At 33.9% G+C, this 17,451-nt stretch overlaps 1 long non-coding RNA gene and 1 pseudogene across 1 annotated transcript in view; both read left to right on the top strand.

Annotated features, from left to right (window-relative positions):
* The first annotated feature begins 6,133 nt into the window (after positions 1 to 6,133).
* Positions 6,134 to 8,741, top strand: LOC121226748 (lariat debranching enzyme-like; annotated as a pseudogene).
* Positions 8,742 to 10,484: 1,743 nt separating this feature from the next.
* LOC121226750 (uncharacterized) overlaps positions 10,485 to 17,451 on the top strand; it is a 7,086-nt gene continuing 119 nt past the window's right edge. The window contains exons 1-6 of the long non-coding RNA XR_005924432.1: positions 10,485 to 10,894; positions 12,155 to 12,239; positions 12,321 to 12,411; positions 12,743 to 12,935; positions 14,224 to 15,710; positions 16,476 to 17,451. The exon at positions 16,476 to 17,451 is cut by the window's right edge and continues 119 nt beyond it. This is a non-coding gene — a long non-coding RNA (uncharacterized lncRNA). The remainder of the gene's footprint in view (positions 10,895 to 12,154; positions 12,240 to 12,320; positions 12,412 to 12,742; positions 12,936 to 14,223; positions 15,711 to 16,475) is intronic.

The raw sequence follows: 17,451 nt of genomic DNA, 5'->3' as shown, positions 1-17,451 counted from the left end.
TGATAAAGAGGCATATCAGCGACTCCATGGGAATGGAGGGGTTAGCACTAAATTGCAATCATGAAAACAACAAAAACATGAGAAACAAAAGATGTTGTTGGTTGCTAACTTTTCTTTTCTCTCGTTTCTGGTTATTGTTGTTGATGATGCATTTTAACTCCTTTTCCTTGTCAGGCTATGGTTGATTCTTGGAGCAAGCCTTTTTATGACGCCTTTAGTGAGTCCTAGAGCCTGCAGCTAAATGAGGTTCTATATTTTTGCTATTTAACTTTTCATTCCTTTTTGGCAGGTGTGGTGAATCAACTATTCTCAGTTTTCTGTTGCTAGAAAGAAGTTATAGTTACATGCATCTGTAGTCAATAATAATAACAAACAAATAAAACAGCGAACAAGAATAGAAGATAACCATGCTGGTATGACTTATGTGTTATGACCGTCCTAGTTTAGCTTATAGCTCATCAGATCAGCCTATAATTAATAATGCAGTTGTCCTTTTATTTACTGTATTTGAATGGAAATTCTTGGCAGCTGATTTTATGTTTCATATAAGTTGTTTCTTAAAATACTCGTGTTTGGAAATTATTATGTGTTGCTAAATGATAATATATTTGTTGTTATCATGTATCTTTTATAGACTCTTGGCTCTTATGCTTGAATCCCATTAAACGACCGCTTCTCCGATTTATGAGGAAATCTAGTGATGGAGCGAAGGATGCTCTTCAGAGGCGTATTGTTTATTCCTTTGGTGATCATTATTACTTCCGAAAGGAACTGAAGATACTGAACCTTCTAACTGGGTGATCAAAAGTTTCTTACATCCTAATCAATAACATAACTAATATTCATACAGTTCTGTTTTGTTAGTCTGAGAAGATGCTTTTTCACTTGTTTGAAGGTATATTTTCCTGCTTGACAAATTTGGTATAATAAGATGGCAGGGCTTTGGTTTGGCAAAGTAAGAAGAGTTGTCATCGCTTTTTTTATTGCACGAAAGTTCTTGTGGAGGAAAAATAGGTAGCCTGGCATTTTTTAGGTACCCTTTGATCTTAATGGGTTAACTCCATTTTTGCATTCAAGGGATACTAGTGTCAAATGAAAATAATGATGTGCTTTGTTGGAAACATGGTCCTGTTTGCTATTTTCTTTTAGATTTCTGCAGCCAAGCAAAGCCTTAGGTTTTCCATTTTGGGAGAGCGAGTCAAAAGTAAAGAAGTATCCTTATGCTAGTGTCAGTTTTATTTCAACTTCACTTTCTTATATTCTAGTTTTTTGTCGGGCTTAAGTTATATGCCTATCAATATCCCATTGATAATCCTTGCAGATACTTTCGGCTTCCCTAGGGTAGCTTATTCTTACTGTAAAAGCCTGTTGGCTCAACAGGATGAACAAGTTCACAGTTTTTAGAGACCTCAATTTTGTTGCAGAAAACCTTGGTGTTGAGTTTTTCAAAGGTACTGTTGTGGTAAATAATCTTCCCATTACTGAGATGTGTAGAGTTGAATGAATTTTGTTTTATTTTCTTCAACAATTAGAATAAATTGTATTTATCTCTTTGATATCGAACCGGATGGCAAAGCTGTTGAGGGAGTATTTTTATGGAGCATTTTGATTTGGTGGACAAAAGTAACTAAGCAGATAAATAGGCAATTCCAGGGAAGCTGAATTGGAAGCAAAGCTTTTTTATTTTGAGTACATTGATGAAGTCAATTTTAATCAAATAAATCAAGCTTCATCCGAAAGAGAGTATTTAACTTGTTACACCAAAATAAAAAAGGGTCTGTGTTCTTCTCACCGTGCATTTAAAAAGAAGTATTTAATTTGTTTAGCCTCTGTTACTGAGATGTCCATTTAAATTATTTGATGATAAACTTCCTTTGCCTTGGTGGCCATATTTGAGTCATTGTTATCTAACCTTTTATGAGCTTGTGATTCTGGAAATGATTCTTTTTTCTTTTTTTCATTTTTTGGGTTGGTGAATAACTATTCTCAGTTTCTGTTGTAGAAAATTATATTCATGCTCTGTAGTCAATAATAACAACAAATAAAACAGCGAACAAATAGAAGATAACATTGTATGACTTATGTGTTATGACCTCCTAGTTTACTTATAGCTCATCAGTCAGTATATAATATGCAGTTCTTTTATTTACTGTATTGAATGAAATTCTTGCAGCTGATTTATGTTTATATAATGTTTCTTAAATACTCGTGTTTGAAATTATATGTGTGCTAAATGATAATATATTTGTTGTTATCATGTATCTTTTATAGACTCTTGGCTCTTATGCTTGAATCCCATTAAACGACCGCTTCTCCGATTTATGAGAATCTAGTGATGGAGCGAAGGATGCTTCAGAGGCGTATTGTTTATTCCTTTGGTGATCATTATTACTTCGAAAGAACTGAAGTACTGAACCTTCTAACTGGTATCAAAGTTTCTTACATCCTAATCAATAACATAACTAATATTCATACAGTTCTGTTTTGTTAGTCTGAGAAGATGCTTTTTCACTTTTTGAAGGTATATTTTCCTGCTTGACAAATTGGTATAATAAGTGCAGGCTTTGGTTTGCAAGTAAGAAGAGTTGTCATCGCTTTTTTATTGCACGAAATTCTTGTGGAGGAAAATAGGTAGCCTGGCATTTTTTAGGTACCCTTTGATCTTAATGGTTAACTCCTTTTTGCATTCAAGGGTACTAGTGTCAATGAAAATAATGATGTGCTTTGTTGGAACATGGTCCTGTTTGCTATTTTCTTTTAGATTTCTGCAGCCAAGCAAAGCCTTAGGTTTTCCATTTTGGAGAGCGAGTCAAAGTAAAGAGTATCCTTATGCTAGTGTCAGTTTTATTTCAACTTCACTTTCTTATATTCTAGTTTTTTGTCGGGCTTAAGTTATATGCCTATCAATATCCATTGATAATCCTTGCAGATACTTTCGGCTTCCTAGGGTAGCTTATTCTTACTGTAAAAGCCTGTTGGCTCAACAGGATGAACAAGTTCACAGTTTTTAGAGACCTCAATTTTGTTGCAGAAACCTTGGTGTTGAGTTTTTCAAGTACTGTTGTGGTAAATAATCTTCCCATTACTGATGATGTGTAGAGTTGAATGAATTTTGTTTTATTTTCTTCAACAATTAGAATAAATTGTATTTATCTCTTTGATATCGAACCGGATGGCAAAGCTGTTGAGGGAGTATTTTTATGGAGCATTTTGATTTGGGGGACAAAAGTAACTAAGCAGATAAATTGGCAATTCCAGGGAAGCTGAATTGGAAGCAAAGCTTTTTTATTTGTACTTGAAGTCATATAAATAAGTCATAAATTGTTACACCAAATAAAAAGGGTCTGTGTTCTTCTCACGTGCATTAAAAAGAAGTATTAATTTGTAGCCTCTGTTACTGAGATGTCCATTTAAATTATTGATGATAAACTTCCTTTGCTTGGTGGCCATATTCAGCACTATGATTAGTTTTGGTCTATTTCTGTCTTTAGGCACTAGATTTGAGCCAACTATGGTTTGTTATGTATATCCTTCATTGTCTTGACATTCATGAAAAGGGAACTGCATTTCTTTCTTTATGTCTTCATTTCCTTTTGCATATTTCTGAGATGGTCAATCCTTGTAAATGAAAATTTATGGGTATGTGATCAGGAATTAAATCACCTTGTTTTCAATATATAGGTCTCAATGGAAATAACACTAATCTCGATGGAAAGATGAAAGCTTATTTGATTGGTCAGTAATAAATTTTTATGGTCTAAAATGAAACCCATTATATATCCAAGGTTAATTTATTTTTGGTAAGGATACTCCCTTATTTGACACACCCTTTACCATGTACATACCTCACAAATCATCTTGTAAAAGTTGACACGAGATATGTATTTGTATCAAGAAAAAGCAGGTTGGGACTGAATTGAATAAAATGAAAAGTACACTAATTCTGAAATTGTACTCGGCGTGTGGCGAAATGACCAGCTTATTCCCATATTTTCTCCTACTTTTCCTTTATTTCTAACGTTCCTTTCTCCTTTATTAGCTACTCTTTTGATTAGTTTTATGTACGTCCAGTAGGCCCGTTCCCTCCCCTAAAATTTACGAAACCAATTACTCTACCCCTCTAAATATTTTATTTTACCGATGAAAATAAAATAAAAATATTATAATATTGTTATGTTATAAACTCTCTGTTAAATCAAGATAGCTTCATTCTCTCTCTCGAAAAAGGAAAAGAAAAGGTTTGAATTCATGAATCAGCGGTAGCTTCTTCCGAATGAGTGAGTTGAGGTAGTGCTAGTCTTTCTTTTAAGGTATAAATTTGATTCTTAGAAAAATCTTGTTTTTTCTTCATCTCTTTTTATTCTGTTTGGTTTCTCTGATCGAGGAAAATCGAGGGAAATTTGTATCAAACTTGACATTAGTCCTTGTTCTTTTTAAATAATTCCTGATTCACCTGTGAGTTGGCAAATTCTGTTCATCCTGCATTTTCCCGGAAGCCAAACAGGGGACTTAAATGTTTTTAATTTCGAAAATTTTGTTCTCTTACGGAAATATTGAAAAAATACATGTCTTTCAGTTGGTCCCTTTATTCTCTCCGATTTCCCCTTATTTTTTTCTAACGTCTTTTTTCCTTTACAGGCTGTTAATTTTCTTTCTTATTCTGTTCCGGCTTTATCTCTGTCATATTTCGACTCGGAATAAGCTATTCCCCGGATATCCTGTCTTTTCTTATTCCGGTTCTCAATTTTTGGCCTCCGGTTTATTGGTTTTAGTGGCCGGTTCAGCTATTTTTTCTTGTCTGGACCGGCCAACCTGACATGGTTATTCCGGACAGGGATATCCCATTCTAGGGATATCCCGGTTCTTTGTTATCCCGTATTGGTATATCCCGACCTAGCTATATCCCATCTGGGAATATCCCGATTCCCCACTTTTTTTTCCTTAAGTCTCTTTACCTTCTTTGTCTTTAATTCCTCAAAAAAAAAAAAAGGCAATTTAAAGAAGGTATTAATTACCATAAATGTTACCATTGTCACATGGGGATTTAGAAAATTATGTTCTCTCTCTTCCGTTCATAGCTTCCCCTTTCTTCACCTATTCATCCAGCTCTTTAAATTTATTTTCCCTTTTATTCTCTGTTGTTTTTCCATTCTTGATCTCTGTTATCCTCTCTTTCGTTTCTTTATTCTCTTTCCCTTCCTTTCTTGTCCTTTCGTAGCAAACCCCGGACACTGCCGCGCCATCAACACCTTCCGGCGTCTTACCTCCGATCAAAGGTCAGTTTCCTTCCCATTATTCGAAATTTGAATCCTCAAATCTATCTCTTCTATCCATAGCACCCCATTTATTCGCCGAGTCCCTCTCTCTCTCTCTTGTCTGTTTTGAATTTCTTCCTCTCATTTTTTTCTAGTTTTGGGTGCACAAAAGACGCTACACTAGGTTTTCTCTGCCGTTTCTGGTTTTTGTGATTTTTTGAATTTCTCTGCTTTATCGGTGACTGATTTCAGGTATGAATCATCACTTGTACTTTGTCTTTGTTTTGCCATTTCATTTTGTAAATTCTCTAGTTTTAGTAAAGTCTCTTCTTTCCTTTCCCTTTTATCTCACTTAAGATAATGCTTTAAACTTTTTCACCTGTCTTTCTTTCTAATGTGACAGTCCGGATAGCCTACTGGTCTCGTGGATAAAAAACTGCTTCCTGGGATATGTAGTACTCCTCCTGTCCATAAATAACTTTTTTAGTTAGTATCTTTCTTGCCCTGTGTATACATTCATGGATTCCTTTCTATCTCTTTTGCAGGTGCAAAATCTATAATAAATAGAAGTTGAAACCGCTTATGGTATTGGAATTTTTGAAAACATTGTCTCATTTCGTCTCATTCATCTCCATTTTTTTTAATTTAACAGATATTTTCTTTCGGTATCTGTTCTCCTGTCTTTCATCCGTCCATGGCTCTTTTATTGTTAATCCTGCCGTCGCCCTTTTGATTCTTGTTTTAGTTTCAGATATATGCTTCTTTTTACTTCTATTTTCAGTGTGTTTTTGTCATGGTTTTTTGTTTTCACCTTTAGAGGATAAAGTCATTAAGAAAAAAAACCTAAGGTTTTAAGTTTTTCTCAAACCCTACCACAGTATTGTGTCCAATTCGAAACGATGAAGATAGCGGTGGAAGGGTGCATGCATGGAGATCTCGACAAGGTCTACGACACCATTAAATACATCGAAAACACTCGCAACATCAAAATTGACCTCCTCCTTTGTTATGGTGATTTCCAGGTTCTTTCTCTCACACACTCACTTTCTCCAATTTGTTGTTTTTATACGAAATTTTGTCACTTTCCAAATACCCATTTTTTTATATTAACTTAATTAACTTAATGTGGCCCCAAAATATAGGGAGATGAAGTCATTCTGGAAATACTATTCGGGTCAGGAGGTTGCCCCAGTTCCCACGATTTTTATCGGTGGAAATAATGAAGCTTCCAATTATTTATGGGAATTGTAAGTCACCCCCTTTTCTTCATATGTTCTAGCTCGGGGACTCTGATTCTTTTATGAAAAGGCCTTGAATTTTACCTTCTGCTAAACTTTAGGTATTATGGGGGATGGGCAGCACCTAATATATACTTCTTGGGGTATGCTGTGGTTGTGAAGTTTGGCAATATCCGTATCGATGGACTTTCCGGAATTTACAATGCGCGTAATTATTGTTTAGGTTGGGTATGAAGTTCTTTTCTTGTCTATTCTATGTTTATTCTGGAGTTCTTTTAATGGTGATTGTATATTTACTGCAAGCGAGTGTCAGATATGTTATATTGATTCTTATTTAGGGTGGAGAGTCGAAGCTTTGAAACTGAAATGAATTAGCTTTTCCTTGAGCAGGACACCATGAAATGCCACCTTATAATGACAATACTATCAGGTCTGTGTATCATGTTCGGGAGTACGATGTTCACAAGCTCATGCTCCTAGAGAAACTGATTGATATTTTCCTTTCACACGATTGGCCGCTCAGCATCACTGATTATGGGAACTGGCAACAACTTGTTTGCTGCAAAAAAACATTTCAAAGGTGAGGTAATTATATTCAATTGGTGGAAATGGACATATGTGATAGAATGAAAATCTTCATATCAAGCGTCTTCAGTTTTCTTGTTGACCATTCCTGGTTGCTTGTTGGTTGACACATATTTCCTAGATCCAGCAAGGAACTCTTGGAATCAAACCTGCTGCTCAGCTGCTCAAAAAACTCAGACCATCGTATTGGTTTTCGGCTCACTTGCACTGCAAATTCACCGCTCTTGTTGAACATGAAGAGGGTGGTCGAGTGACAAAATTTCTTGCACTCAATAAATGCCTCCAGGGCGCAAGTTCTTGCAGGTATCTGTCATATGTTCTGACCATTTCATTTAGGTTCTTTCTTTTGGTCTTTGCTGGAAGCTAATAAATGAATTCTGGCTTTCTCTGATCTTTTAGGTTGTTGATATTGATCTGATCTAGGACCTTATGAGGTTCAGTACGATGAAGAATGGCTGGCAATAACACGGAAATTGAACTGTCTTTCCTTTGACCTTCCGATGTGGAGACATTGGGTGTGTGTATATATGACATTTTTGTTTTGACCATGCCACTCATCTCACTCTCTCTCTCTCTTGGGTGGGGTGGACTAATGTTTATTTGAAAATGTGCAATTTTCTATTTTGCAAGGACTATTACTCTACAAGAACTTGTGAGCTGACAACTGCTGTTCTAATAGGTAGGAGAACAAAGCTCGACATGCAAGATTGTTGTCAATGGGTTAAGAGCAGGATGGAAGACAGAGGAGCCAAACCTTGTGAATTTTCTCAAACAGCTCCACCTCACAAACCCTTTGATTCTTACTTTTTCTGGTAAATAATATGGTGATATTTTGATGCTTTTCCTTCTTTGAGCTGCTAATAGTATCTCCATTAATGGTTCTATCTTTTGGATTTAAGAAACTTACCATATATGTTTGCATATTTATACCATAGGCATCTCAATATTACTGTCACAGTGGTTATGAAACACTATCCTTCATTTTTATCTTCTTTTAGCTCAATTAATTGTTGGTTAGTGAATGCGTTCTTTTTTATTTAGATTTGCAACTAGAATAATCATGACTTTTGCAATTTGTTTTTGCTCGATTTCTTTTTTAATTATTAAAATTTTCTCACCTTTTGTAGGTTCTCCCCGTAATCCTCAGATTGTATCTTTTTTGGAATTACTAGATCTTCCTTTGTTCTTGATAATGCATCGGACTCCAGGGATACTCCTTCTTCATTGCCTCAAAAGGGTAAAGAGTTTTCTATTTACCTTGTCCCACTCAGTTTTGATGCCTTGTCCCTTTATACGGTAGTTAATCTTCATTGTGATGCAGTCAAACCTAGAGTATACATGAATCTAGGAATACCTTTTGCTTCTCGTGTTTAATATGGTGCTAATGCTCTCCAATATAGTTTAATGGGATAGATAATTGATCATTTGCTTTCAACCAAGGTAGAACATTGATACGCCTAATGTTTTGAGCTTTGTGCATATCATACGTAATGCTATAACTTTACCTCGTCCATGTTGATCGAACTAAATCCATTAAATTTCTTAAGGTGACATCGTTTTTCTTGTTGGTTCATTAGATGATTACAGTGAAGACATTCCCAATGAAGATGAGATTGATCTAGCAGATGATGCAGAACGGAATAATGAAAATCGGTGCTCATGAATATGAATAATATTTTCTATCAACCAAGAGGTTTATTAGTGCAAAAAGATTGATAGCAATATCTTGCTATACTATGACGCTTTACTTGTTTGTGAAGTTGGCAACTTGGTTTAATGGCCCACACTTTTCCAACTTTCATCAGTAGAGGAGAGCACCTATACAAGTTTCTTTCTTTCTTTGTATCTAAAATAATGTATAAACATCAAATATTATATCAATAGCTTTTATCACAGTCATTCATTATATGAGCTTGAATTTGGAATCTCAAATTTTTTGGGGCTTTTCTAATTGAATTGATGTTATTAATATGGATAAATGACAATAGCATGGAGTTTGTATCTTGCTTCTTGCAAATTTAGTAATTTGTTGTATTCCGACATCCAGGAACATCCAAGGCATGGCACCCTTAATCAGGCATGAACTTTGTTCTTTTTCAATAAGCAATTTTCAGACATGGCCATTGGTTACAATCCATTAGCACATTTATAAGATTATTAAATTGTTTAAAGGGATATTAGAAGGGTGAACTAGAAAAATTATAAAGGAAATTTTCGCATTTTATTCTTAGTTTTATAGAACTTAAAAGAACCTTTATTTTTAAGAAATTGTGATTTATAAATTGAAATGTAAATTTTGATATCGAAGAAACTAAGATTAGAATCAATGTGAGATGTTAAAGCCTCTTAGAAGGCTGTGGAAGAAGATGATGAGTCCAAAAGGTTGTTATATTATTTTTGGTGTTCAATCAATTGATTTAGGATGCTTGCAATGGAAATACATTAGAGTTTTATATTTGAGGTGGTATCAGTTTATGGAATAAGCTAGGGATTAGGTGGGGCTCTTGCTAGAGTTGGCACTGAAGTATTACATGAACGATGTTCAGAAGGTACAACTTTTTGAGTTACAGGTTTACTCTGTGATTATTTATATTCCTTGGATTGTGAATTTTATTTAGGGGCTTCTTATTGATATTGTGTTATTAGAAGTTATAGAAGACACGTCACTATTTCATTTTATCTAAAAATTTTTACGTTTTCTGCCTCCTCCTTACTTATATTTTATAGTTTCCCCAATTCATAAATGCAATCACATTGATATGCTCGTTTCGTCCATGGTAATAAGCTGCCATACTTCCATTATTTTTTTGAGTAAAACAGCCTGGTATATTAAATAAAATAAAATTAATAGAACTGAAATACCTAGAATTTCAGATCCAATATAGACTTACAGAGCTTAATTATGCTTGCATATATGGACTATTTATGAAGTCTGATCTAATTTAATACGTAGATAACTCTAATCATCAATTAAATAATATATTTCAATTTAAAATTTATAAATAGTAAATTTATATTATCCTTTATATTTTTAGATATATATTTTATTAAATTTTCTAACAATAAAATTATTTATGAATTGCTAGAAAAGTTTAAAATAGTTATATTAAAAATATATAGGTAATAAAAAACTTAACATTTCTTAGTTTGAAATGCCCAAAAACCACCTCAAATTTTAAATTTATCTTTGTTAGTCACTACATTTAACATCATTAAACTACCAGATTTTAATTATATTTTTTAATTCTTTATATATTTGATATAGTAAATAGTATTATCTTAAAAATAAATATATTTAGACATTGAGAATATAAAAGTGTATTAAATGAAATTTTGAAAAGTAAATAACTCAATTATCACTTTATTAAATGAGTGTTTAAATAGCAATAGTTACCGTTGGCAGGAGAAGATTCCTTCTGCCCGTTTTCATCAGTCTTTTCAAATCCCCTTCCTTTCCATTTCTTTACCATCTCTTTCTCTTCAAAATTTTCCTCTCTAATCCGTTTTCATCTCTTCCTTCTCAATCGTTTCTGCTTTTTATTTTTAATTTTTTTATTGTGATATTGGAATCACTTGCTTCATCCATAGATTTTGGGTTTTCAGCCCTAGGAAATATTGTTTCGGTTCGTCTTTTCAAATCTATGGATGTCGGTGTGGTTGTTCTTGTTGGATGCTTTGAAAAAGAAAGAATTCTGGTTCTGCAAGATTTCACCAGTCATGGCGTCTCTTTTATAGTCAATACTTTATTATTCATATTCTATGTTACATTGATTCTTATCCCAAATAGACACGCTATTCCTTTCATCGTATTGCACGGTAATGTTCTTATCCCAATATCTTTTCTTCTCAATTTTAGTGTTCTTATGCACTCTCCCATAGCTTAAATTCATTCTTTAATGCCCTAAAACTTGAGATGAATGGGATTAGTCGCCAGTTTAACCTGATACCCATATTGTTTAAGCAATTGTGCCTTTGTATAAATTGTTAAAATTCTGTTAAATGTACGGGTTAAACAAGATTATATGCCAGTTTAACCTGAAACCCATATTTCATTTATTTGATATCGTATAATATTGACTGTCAAAGCAGTAGTAATTGTATTTTGGTTTTCTAATAATCTGGTTTGTTCGCAAGGTCGATTATTGTACAATGCATCACGGATTCCCCAAGCTTAACATACCGATTCCTTTTCATCCATGATTGTCGAATTATACAACTTTATGCTAGCTTAAACATACCGATTCCTTTATCAAAATCAACATTCAACAAAAATCAAAAACAACATATAACACTCAAATACAACATAAAAATTAAACCTAATTTACCTTTCTATTCCACCTGAATCTAAATAATTTTGAATCATGTCTAATGCCCTGTGAATACTATCATATTTTAGGAAAGAGAACAACCTATTGATTTAGCAAGCAAGAAAACCTTTTGAACACAAAGGATCTGTTTTCTTGTACGGCTGCATTTTGTGTTTGCATTTGCTGGTTTGATATAGCCACTTTGGTGTACCATGCAATGTTCATTTCTTATATATGAAAACTTTTACTGAAAAGGGATAGAAGGAGCTATTTTTCGTTTAAACATTGAAGTTTGCAATATGATTGATATCATGTTTATCTTAGTGGCCTGAGGCTTCAGTCAGAGTACCAGATCTAAGGCCGCAGTCTTTGCCTGGCTGCTAATGTTCTGGATCTAAGCTATTATCATTTGTTGTCACATGAACTAGTAGTGCATTACATTTCACTTATCATCCGCTTCTATTTATTCTTGAACCATGTCAAAACCTTTTTGGCTTAATTAAAATAATTTGAATGGATAAGGTTCCATCTTAAACTATGTCTATATCAAGCCTATGAAGTGTAATGTTTCACATTTATTGCAAATTGTTTTGGATGATTAATGTGTCTGCTTGCCATAATCTTGAGACTTACATGGATTATGCAAGACCTTTTTGTACTTCTGTTATTCTTGATTAATGCATCTGCAGTTTTACGTGGTCTTTACTGGGGTCCATATATTTGACTTTGTAGACAAAATGTAATTCACTGATTAGATATCTCTGTACAGGCTATTGCAGCAATGATGCGTGCTCAGGAAGCCGATCCTACCAATCTGGAAGTACTTCATGCTCTTGGTGTGAGTCATACAAATGGTTAGTGAAAGCTTATTGCTTTAATCAAGATGAGATTAAAATTTTGGAGTGTCAAACAAATAATACTGTTTGAAAGTTCAGAATTGGAGCAGACTATTGCTTTAAAGTATCTCACCCAAAGTATGGTACTCTTGCGCCACCGGAGCTTGCTGATTCTGTGTATTATGCTGATGTAAGTACACTAGGGGATAATTCTTTGTTTTTTTGGTTGGTTTTTGTCTTTTGGAACAATGCCTTGATATTGCAATCTTGGTTTGAGTGTAAGCTGCTTCCTCTAATGTTACTGTGGGATAGTTTGCTTATGTTGTGAATGCTGTGATTACAAGAGTGTCTTTTTTGCATATGGTTTCCATGACTGCAGTGATTATATTTTGGACTTAGAGTTTTACATACGGTGACAGGATATAAATTTCCTTAAGATTACTAGAAGCTTATCCCTAACATTACATTTTGGAAATGTTATTGTTATATTCTGGTGTTAATCGAAGTGTTTTCTGCCATAGAGGTTGCTAGATTATTCAATGAAGTTGGTCAGATGTCTCCTGAGGATGCTGATGTACACATTGTCCTTGGTGTTCAGTATAATTTGTCGGGAGAATATGATAAGGCCATTGCATCTTTCAAAACTGCTTTGAAACTTAAACCTAATGATTATTCTCTTTGGAACAAGCCTGGTGCAACATACCTTATCAACAGGTAGCTTCTTCATGATTCCCCCTTGAATGGTGGTGTCTTATCTGTATACCATCTGATATGTTAATTTCATAATTACTTTTTTATAATTAAAAATTTATTTTCCCTATCCTAAAATTTTGGGGTTCTCTTTACTAAGTTGGAGCATCTGTCCCCTTGAATGGTGGTGTCTTATCTGTATACCATCCTATATGTTAATTTCATAATTACTTTTTTTATAATTAAAAATTTATTTTCCCTATCCTAAAATTTTGGGGTTCTCTTTACTAAGTTGGAGCACCTGTAATGTGTGAAATTCAAAATATATGAGTACTAGGATTTTACTAAGAATCAGTTTGTATGGTGTGTTGGTCACTATTTTGCATGTTAGGCCAGAATAAAAAAAATGAATTATGAAGGTGTTGACAATGTCGGCAAGGGTGCTGTAACTACCTGAACCATTTGAGGTGCAAGATGTAAAAAAAGCACTTTTTTGAGTAAATTAAGGTGAATATGTAAATTTGTGCTTCTTGAATCAAGGGGGCTTTCTCGCTTCTATACAAAAAAGTGTGCCTAGGACTTGGCTTGTGCTTAATCAATTGAAAGGATGGCATAAAGAAATGCAAAACATGTGATAACCCAACATGTTAATCTTCTGTGTGTCAAACTCTTATAGGTTGCATCATCTTTTCCTCTATTTCTCTTCTTTCTTATCTTTCGATTGTAAAGTGATGCATTGGTGTGTTATAGAGCTCTCTTATAGAGTTGAATTATTTACTTGCTCCATCTTTGTAACCTTAGGCTGCTAAAAAGATTCTCCAAATAACATGTTGCACCTAGGTTGCATCATCTTTTCCTCTATTTCTCTTCTTTCTTATCTTTCGATTGTAAAGTGATGCATTGGTGTGTTATAGAGCTCTCTTATAGGGTTGAATTATTTACTTGCTCCATCTTTGTAACCTTAGGCTGCTAAAAAGATTCTCCAAATAACATGTTGCACCTAGTTGGACCTTCGAAAATAGACTAGCTCTTCTATTAAGCTCCATGTAATTAGTTATTTGATTTTTGAAGCTATTTGTTAATTTAGATGATTTGATTATGCACTTCCTCAATTTACATATACCCTTGATCATCTCTTTCAAAATGCCTTTTTTAATGCATTCAGATCTTGCATATGCAGTTTGATTTGTTTAGCCTCTGTTACTGAGATTGTCCATTTAAAATTATTTGATGATAAACTTCCCTTTACCTGTGGTGGCCATATTTTCAGCACTATTGAATTTAGTCTTTTGGTCTATGTCTGGATCTTTAGGCACTAGATTTGAAGCCAAACTATGTGCGTGCTTGGGCAACATGGGTAGCAGTTACGCCAACCAGGTTTGTTATATCTTGCACTGTTCTCTCATTGTCTTGACATTCATGAAAAGGGAACTACATTTCTCTACCCCTCTAAATATTTTATTTTACAATCAAGATCCATTGTCATTAGCTTCTTTCTCTCTCTCGAAAAAGGAAAAGAAAAGGTTTGAATTCATGAATCAGCGGTAGCTTCTTCCGAATGAGTGAGTCAAGGTAGTGCTAGTGTTTCTTTCAAGGTATAAATTTTGATTCTTTAAAAAAATCTTGTTTTTTCTTCATCTCTTTTTATTCTTTTTGGTTTCTGATCGAGGAAAATCGAGGGAAATTTGTATCAAACTTGACATTAGTCCTTGTTCTTTTTAAATAATTCCTGATTCACCTGTGAGTTGGCAAATTCTGTTCATCCTGCATTTTCCCGGAAGTCAAACAGGAGACTTAAATGTTTTTAATATCTTAAAGGGGGAATCAAAATAAAATACTAAGTGACCGTTAAAATGGCCCAAAACTGATTTATTAGCCGTTTATTAAATATCTCTTCAATCTATGCACATTTATTATCCGTTTCTTTCTATCTCTCTGTCTCTTGGTCTCCCTCTTTTGTTTTCTTTTTCTTCCTCATTTATTCTGTTTTCATAACAAATCCTCAAATATATCTCTTCAATCCAAATCTCCTCCCATTTCTTTATCGGTTCTCTCTCTCTGTCACTTTTCAATTTCTTTCCTCTCATTATTTTAGCTTTGGGTAACAAAAGGCCAAAAAAAAAAGCACACACCCTGCACCGTTTTTTGTGGTTTTTGAAATCCACTGCTTCATCCGAGACAGATTTCAGGTATGAATCTTTGCTTCAACATTTGTCTTTTTGCTTTTTGCTTTTTTCATCTCTGGTTTGGAGTGTTGTGTTTAGCTGTGTGGGTTTGGGGTGTTGTTGGTTCAGGTTTGCAGTCTTTGGTCTGACCAAAGTAAAGTCTCTTCTTTCCTCTCCTTTTTATCTCACTTAAATAATGCTTTAAACTTTTTCTGCTGGCTTTCATTCTAATATGACTGTCCACATAGCCTACTGGTCTCGTGTATAAAAAACTGCTTTCTAGTCTGATGTCCTGCATAAGAAAAATCTCTGATTGGCTAGATTTTAAGTACTGTGAAACCAGTATCCGAATTGCTTAGTCAACCATCAGGAAATAGGCACACATGAATGACTTTAATTAAATAATTCTCTACAATAATTAGTTTAAACGATCGGTCTGAGGTCTGTGCTTGTAAATCCTTGAATGAGATAGATCTGTCCTTGGAATATGTAGTACTCTTCCTGTCCAGAAATGACTGTCTTTAATTTGTATCTTTCTTGCCCTGTAGCAGCAAGAAGTACACATTCATGGATTCCTTTCTATCTCTTTTGCAGGTGCAAAATCTATAATAAATAGAAGTTGAAACCGCTTACGGTATTGGAATTTTTGAAAACATTGGCTCATTCCGTCTCATTCATCTCCACTTTCTTTTTAGAAAAATGGATGTTTTCTTTCGGTCTCTGGTCTCCTGTCTTTCCATTCGTCCATGGCTATTTTATTGTTAATCCTACCGTCGCTTTTTACATTCCTGTTTTAGTTTCAGATATATGCTTCTTTTTTACTTCTATTTTCAGAGTGTCTTTGTCATGGTTTTTGTGGTTTTCACCTTTAGAGAATCACTGTTTCGTAGACATCACTGTTTTGTTCCGTGTTACAAATCTATTGATCTCGTTCTGTTTATTCTTTTTGTTTGTTTCCTGTGTACTTTTGTCAGAGATTTTGATTTTCAGCTTTAGAGAAAGTCTATTTCTTTCAGTATTTGAAACTATGGATCACGTTCCTTATTCCTTTATTCTCTCCTGTTTTTCCCTTATTTCTAACGTTCCTTCTCCTTTATCAACTACTGTTTTTCCCTTGTTTTCAAATATTTCCCTTCTCTCCTGTTCTCTTTCTCCCAGCCTCATTTCTTGTCCTTTCTTTCTTCATACACACAAAGATGGTACACTAGGTACAGGCTTTTCATGAGAGAAATCCCAAGTTTTGTTTGCCGTTTCTGTTATTTGTGATTTTTGAAATCCCCTAATTCATCGGATATTGATTTCAGGGATGAATATGTATTTGTCTCTTTCCTTTTCATCTCTGTTTTTAGTTTCAAATCTATGCTTCTTTCTACTAATATTTTCAGTGGACTTTTGCCAGGGTTTTCGGTTAAGGAGTGATGGGAGTCTGACCCTTTTTGCAAATGCACTGTAAGTTGCTTCAATTGTGAAAGTCTCTAAATCTTTGTGTTCTCTTTTTGCATGCTTGTTTGTGATCCATTCTTTTGCTCGGGCCACAGCTTTGGTTCTGTTTTTATTTTTTAGTATTTTGGGTAGGGTTTTTTGGGATGGGTTTGTGTTGTTTTTATGTCCGGTTTTCTTACGATAGTATTTAATTTTAAAAAGATTGGTAAAATATTTTTGATCATAACTGTTTAATTTTGAAACAACTGTTTTAAAATTAAATAAATTTAAAAACTTTATTGTAATTTAAATTTTTTAGGTTTTTTTAATAAAATTTTTTTGTATTATGCATGTCACATAATTAAGAATGATTTGAATATTTTATTATCTATTAGTTTTCTTTGCAAAACATTCACTTTGGAAAATGTAAAAAAGTCTATTAAATTTGTCCAGTAGGTTTTATTTGTCAGTGATTTTGGTTTTTAATAAATATAAATCCTTCTTCTTTGCCTTTTTACATCTATTTTTTGTGGGTTTTTGTCACTTACCTAAACTTGTTTTATGTTTTTTAATTTTTGAGTTCTGTGTTTCCCTCTGTTGTATTTTTTTTTTGTTTCGCGTTACGGTTCTTACATTATATTTTGTGCTTAGCTGAATATTGTTGGGCTGGGTTATTGGGACTTTCGTTTCAGTGTTAAATTCTGTGTACTGCTTTTGTTTTGGATTAATGGGTTATTGGACTTAGAATAGTAGGCCTATTTTGGCGTTTTGTAGTGGGCTTTTGTATCGGCGTTCGTTTTTGATTTTGTGATTCATCATCGTGTTCCGCCTAACTTCTCTGTGTTTTTGTGGTCTAGTATTGGTCTCGTGGGATAGGTTCCCTGTTCTCGTAGGTGTGTGATTGTGGGTTTGTTTCTAAATTTAAGTTTTATTATCTATTAAATATATAGAAC

Source organism: Gossypium hirsutum, unplaced genomic scaffold (assembly GCF_007990345.1).
Source record: "Gossypium hirsutum isolate 1008001.06 unplaced genomic scaffold, Gossypium_hirsutum_v2.1 scaffold_384, whole genome shotgun sequence".
NCBI lineage: Eukaryota > Viridiplantae > Streptophyta > Magnoliopsida > Malvales > Malvaceae > Gossypium > Gossypium hirsutum.
This window is presented reverse-complemented; position numbering and strand designations above follow the sequence as displayed.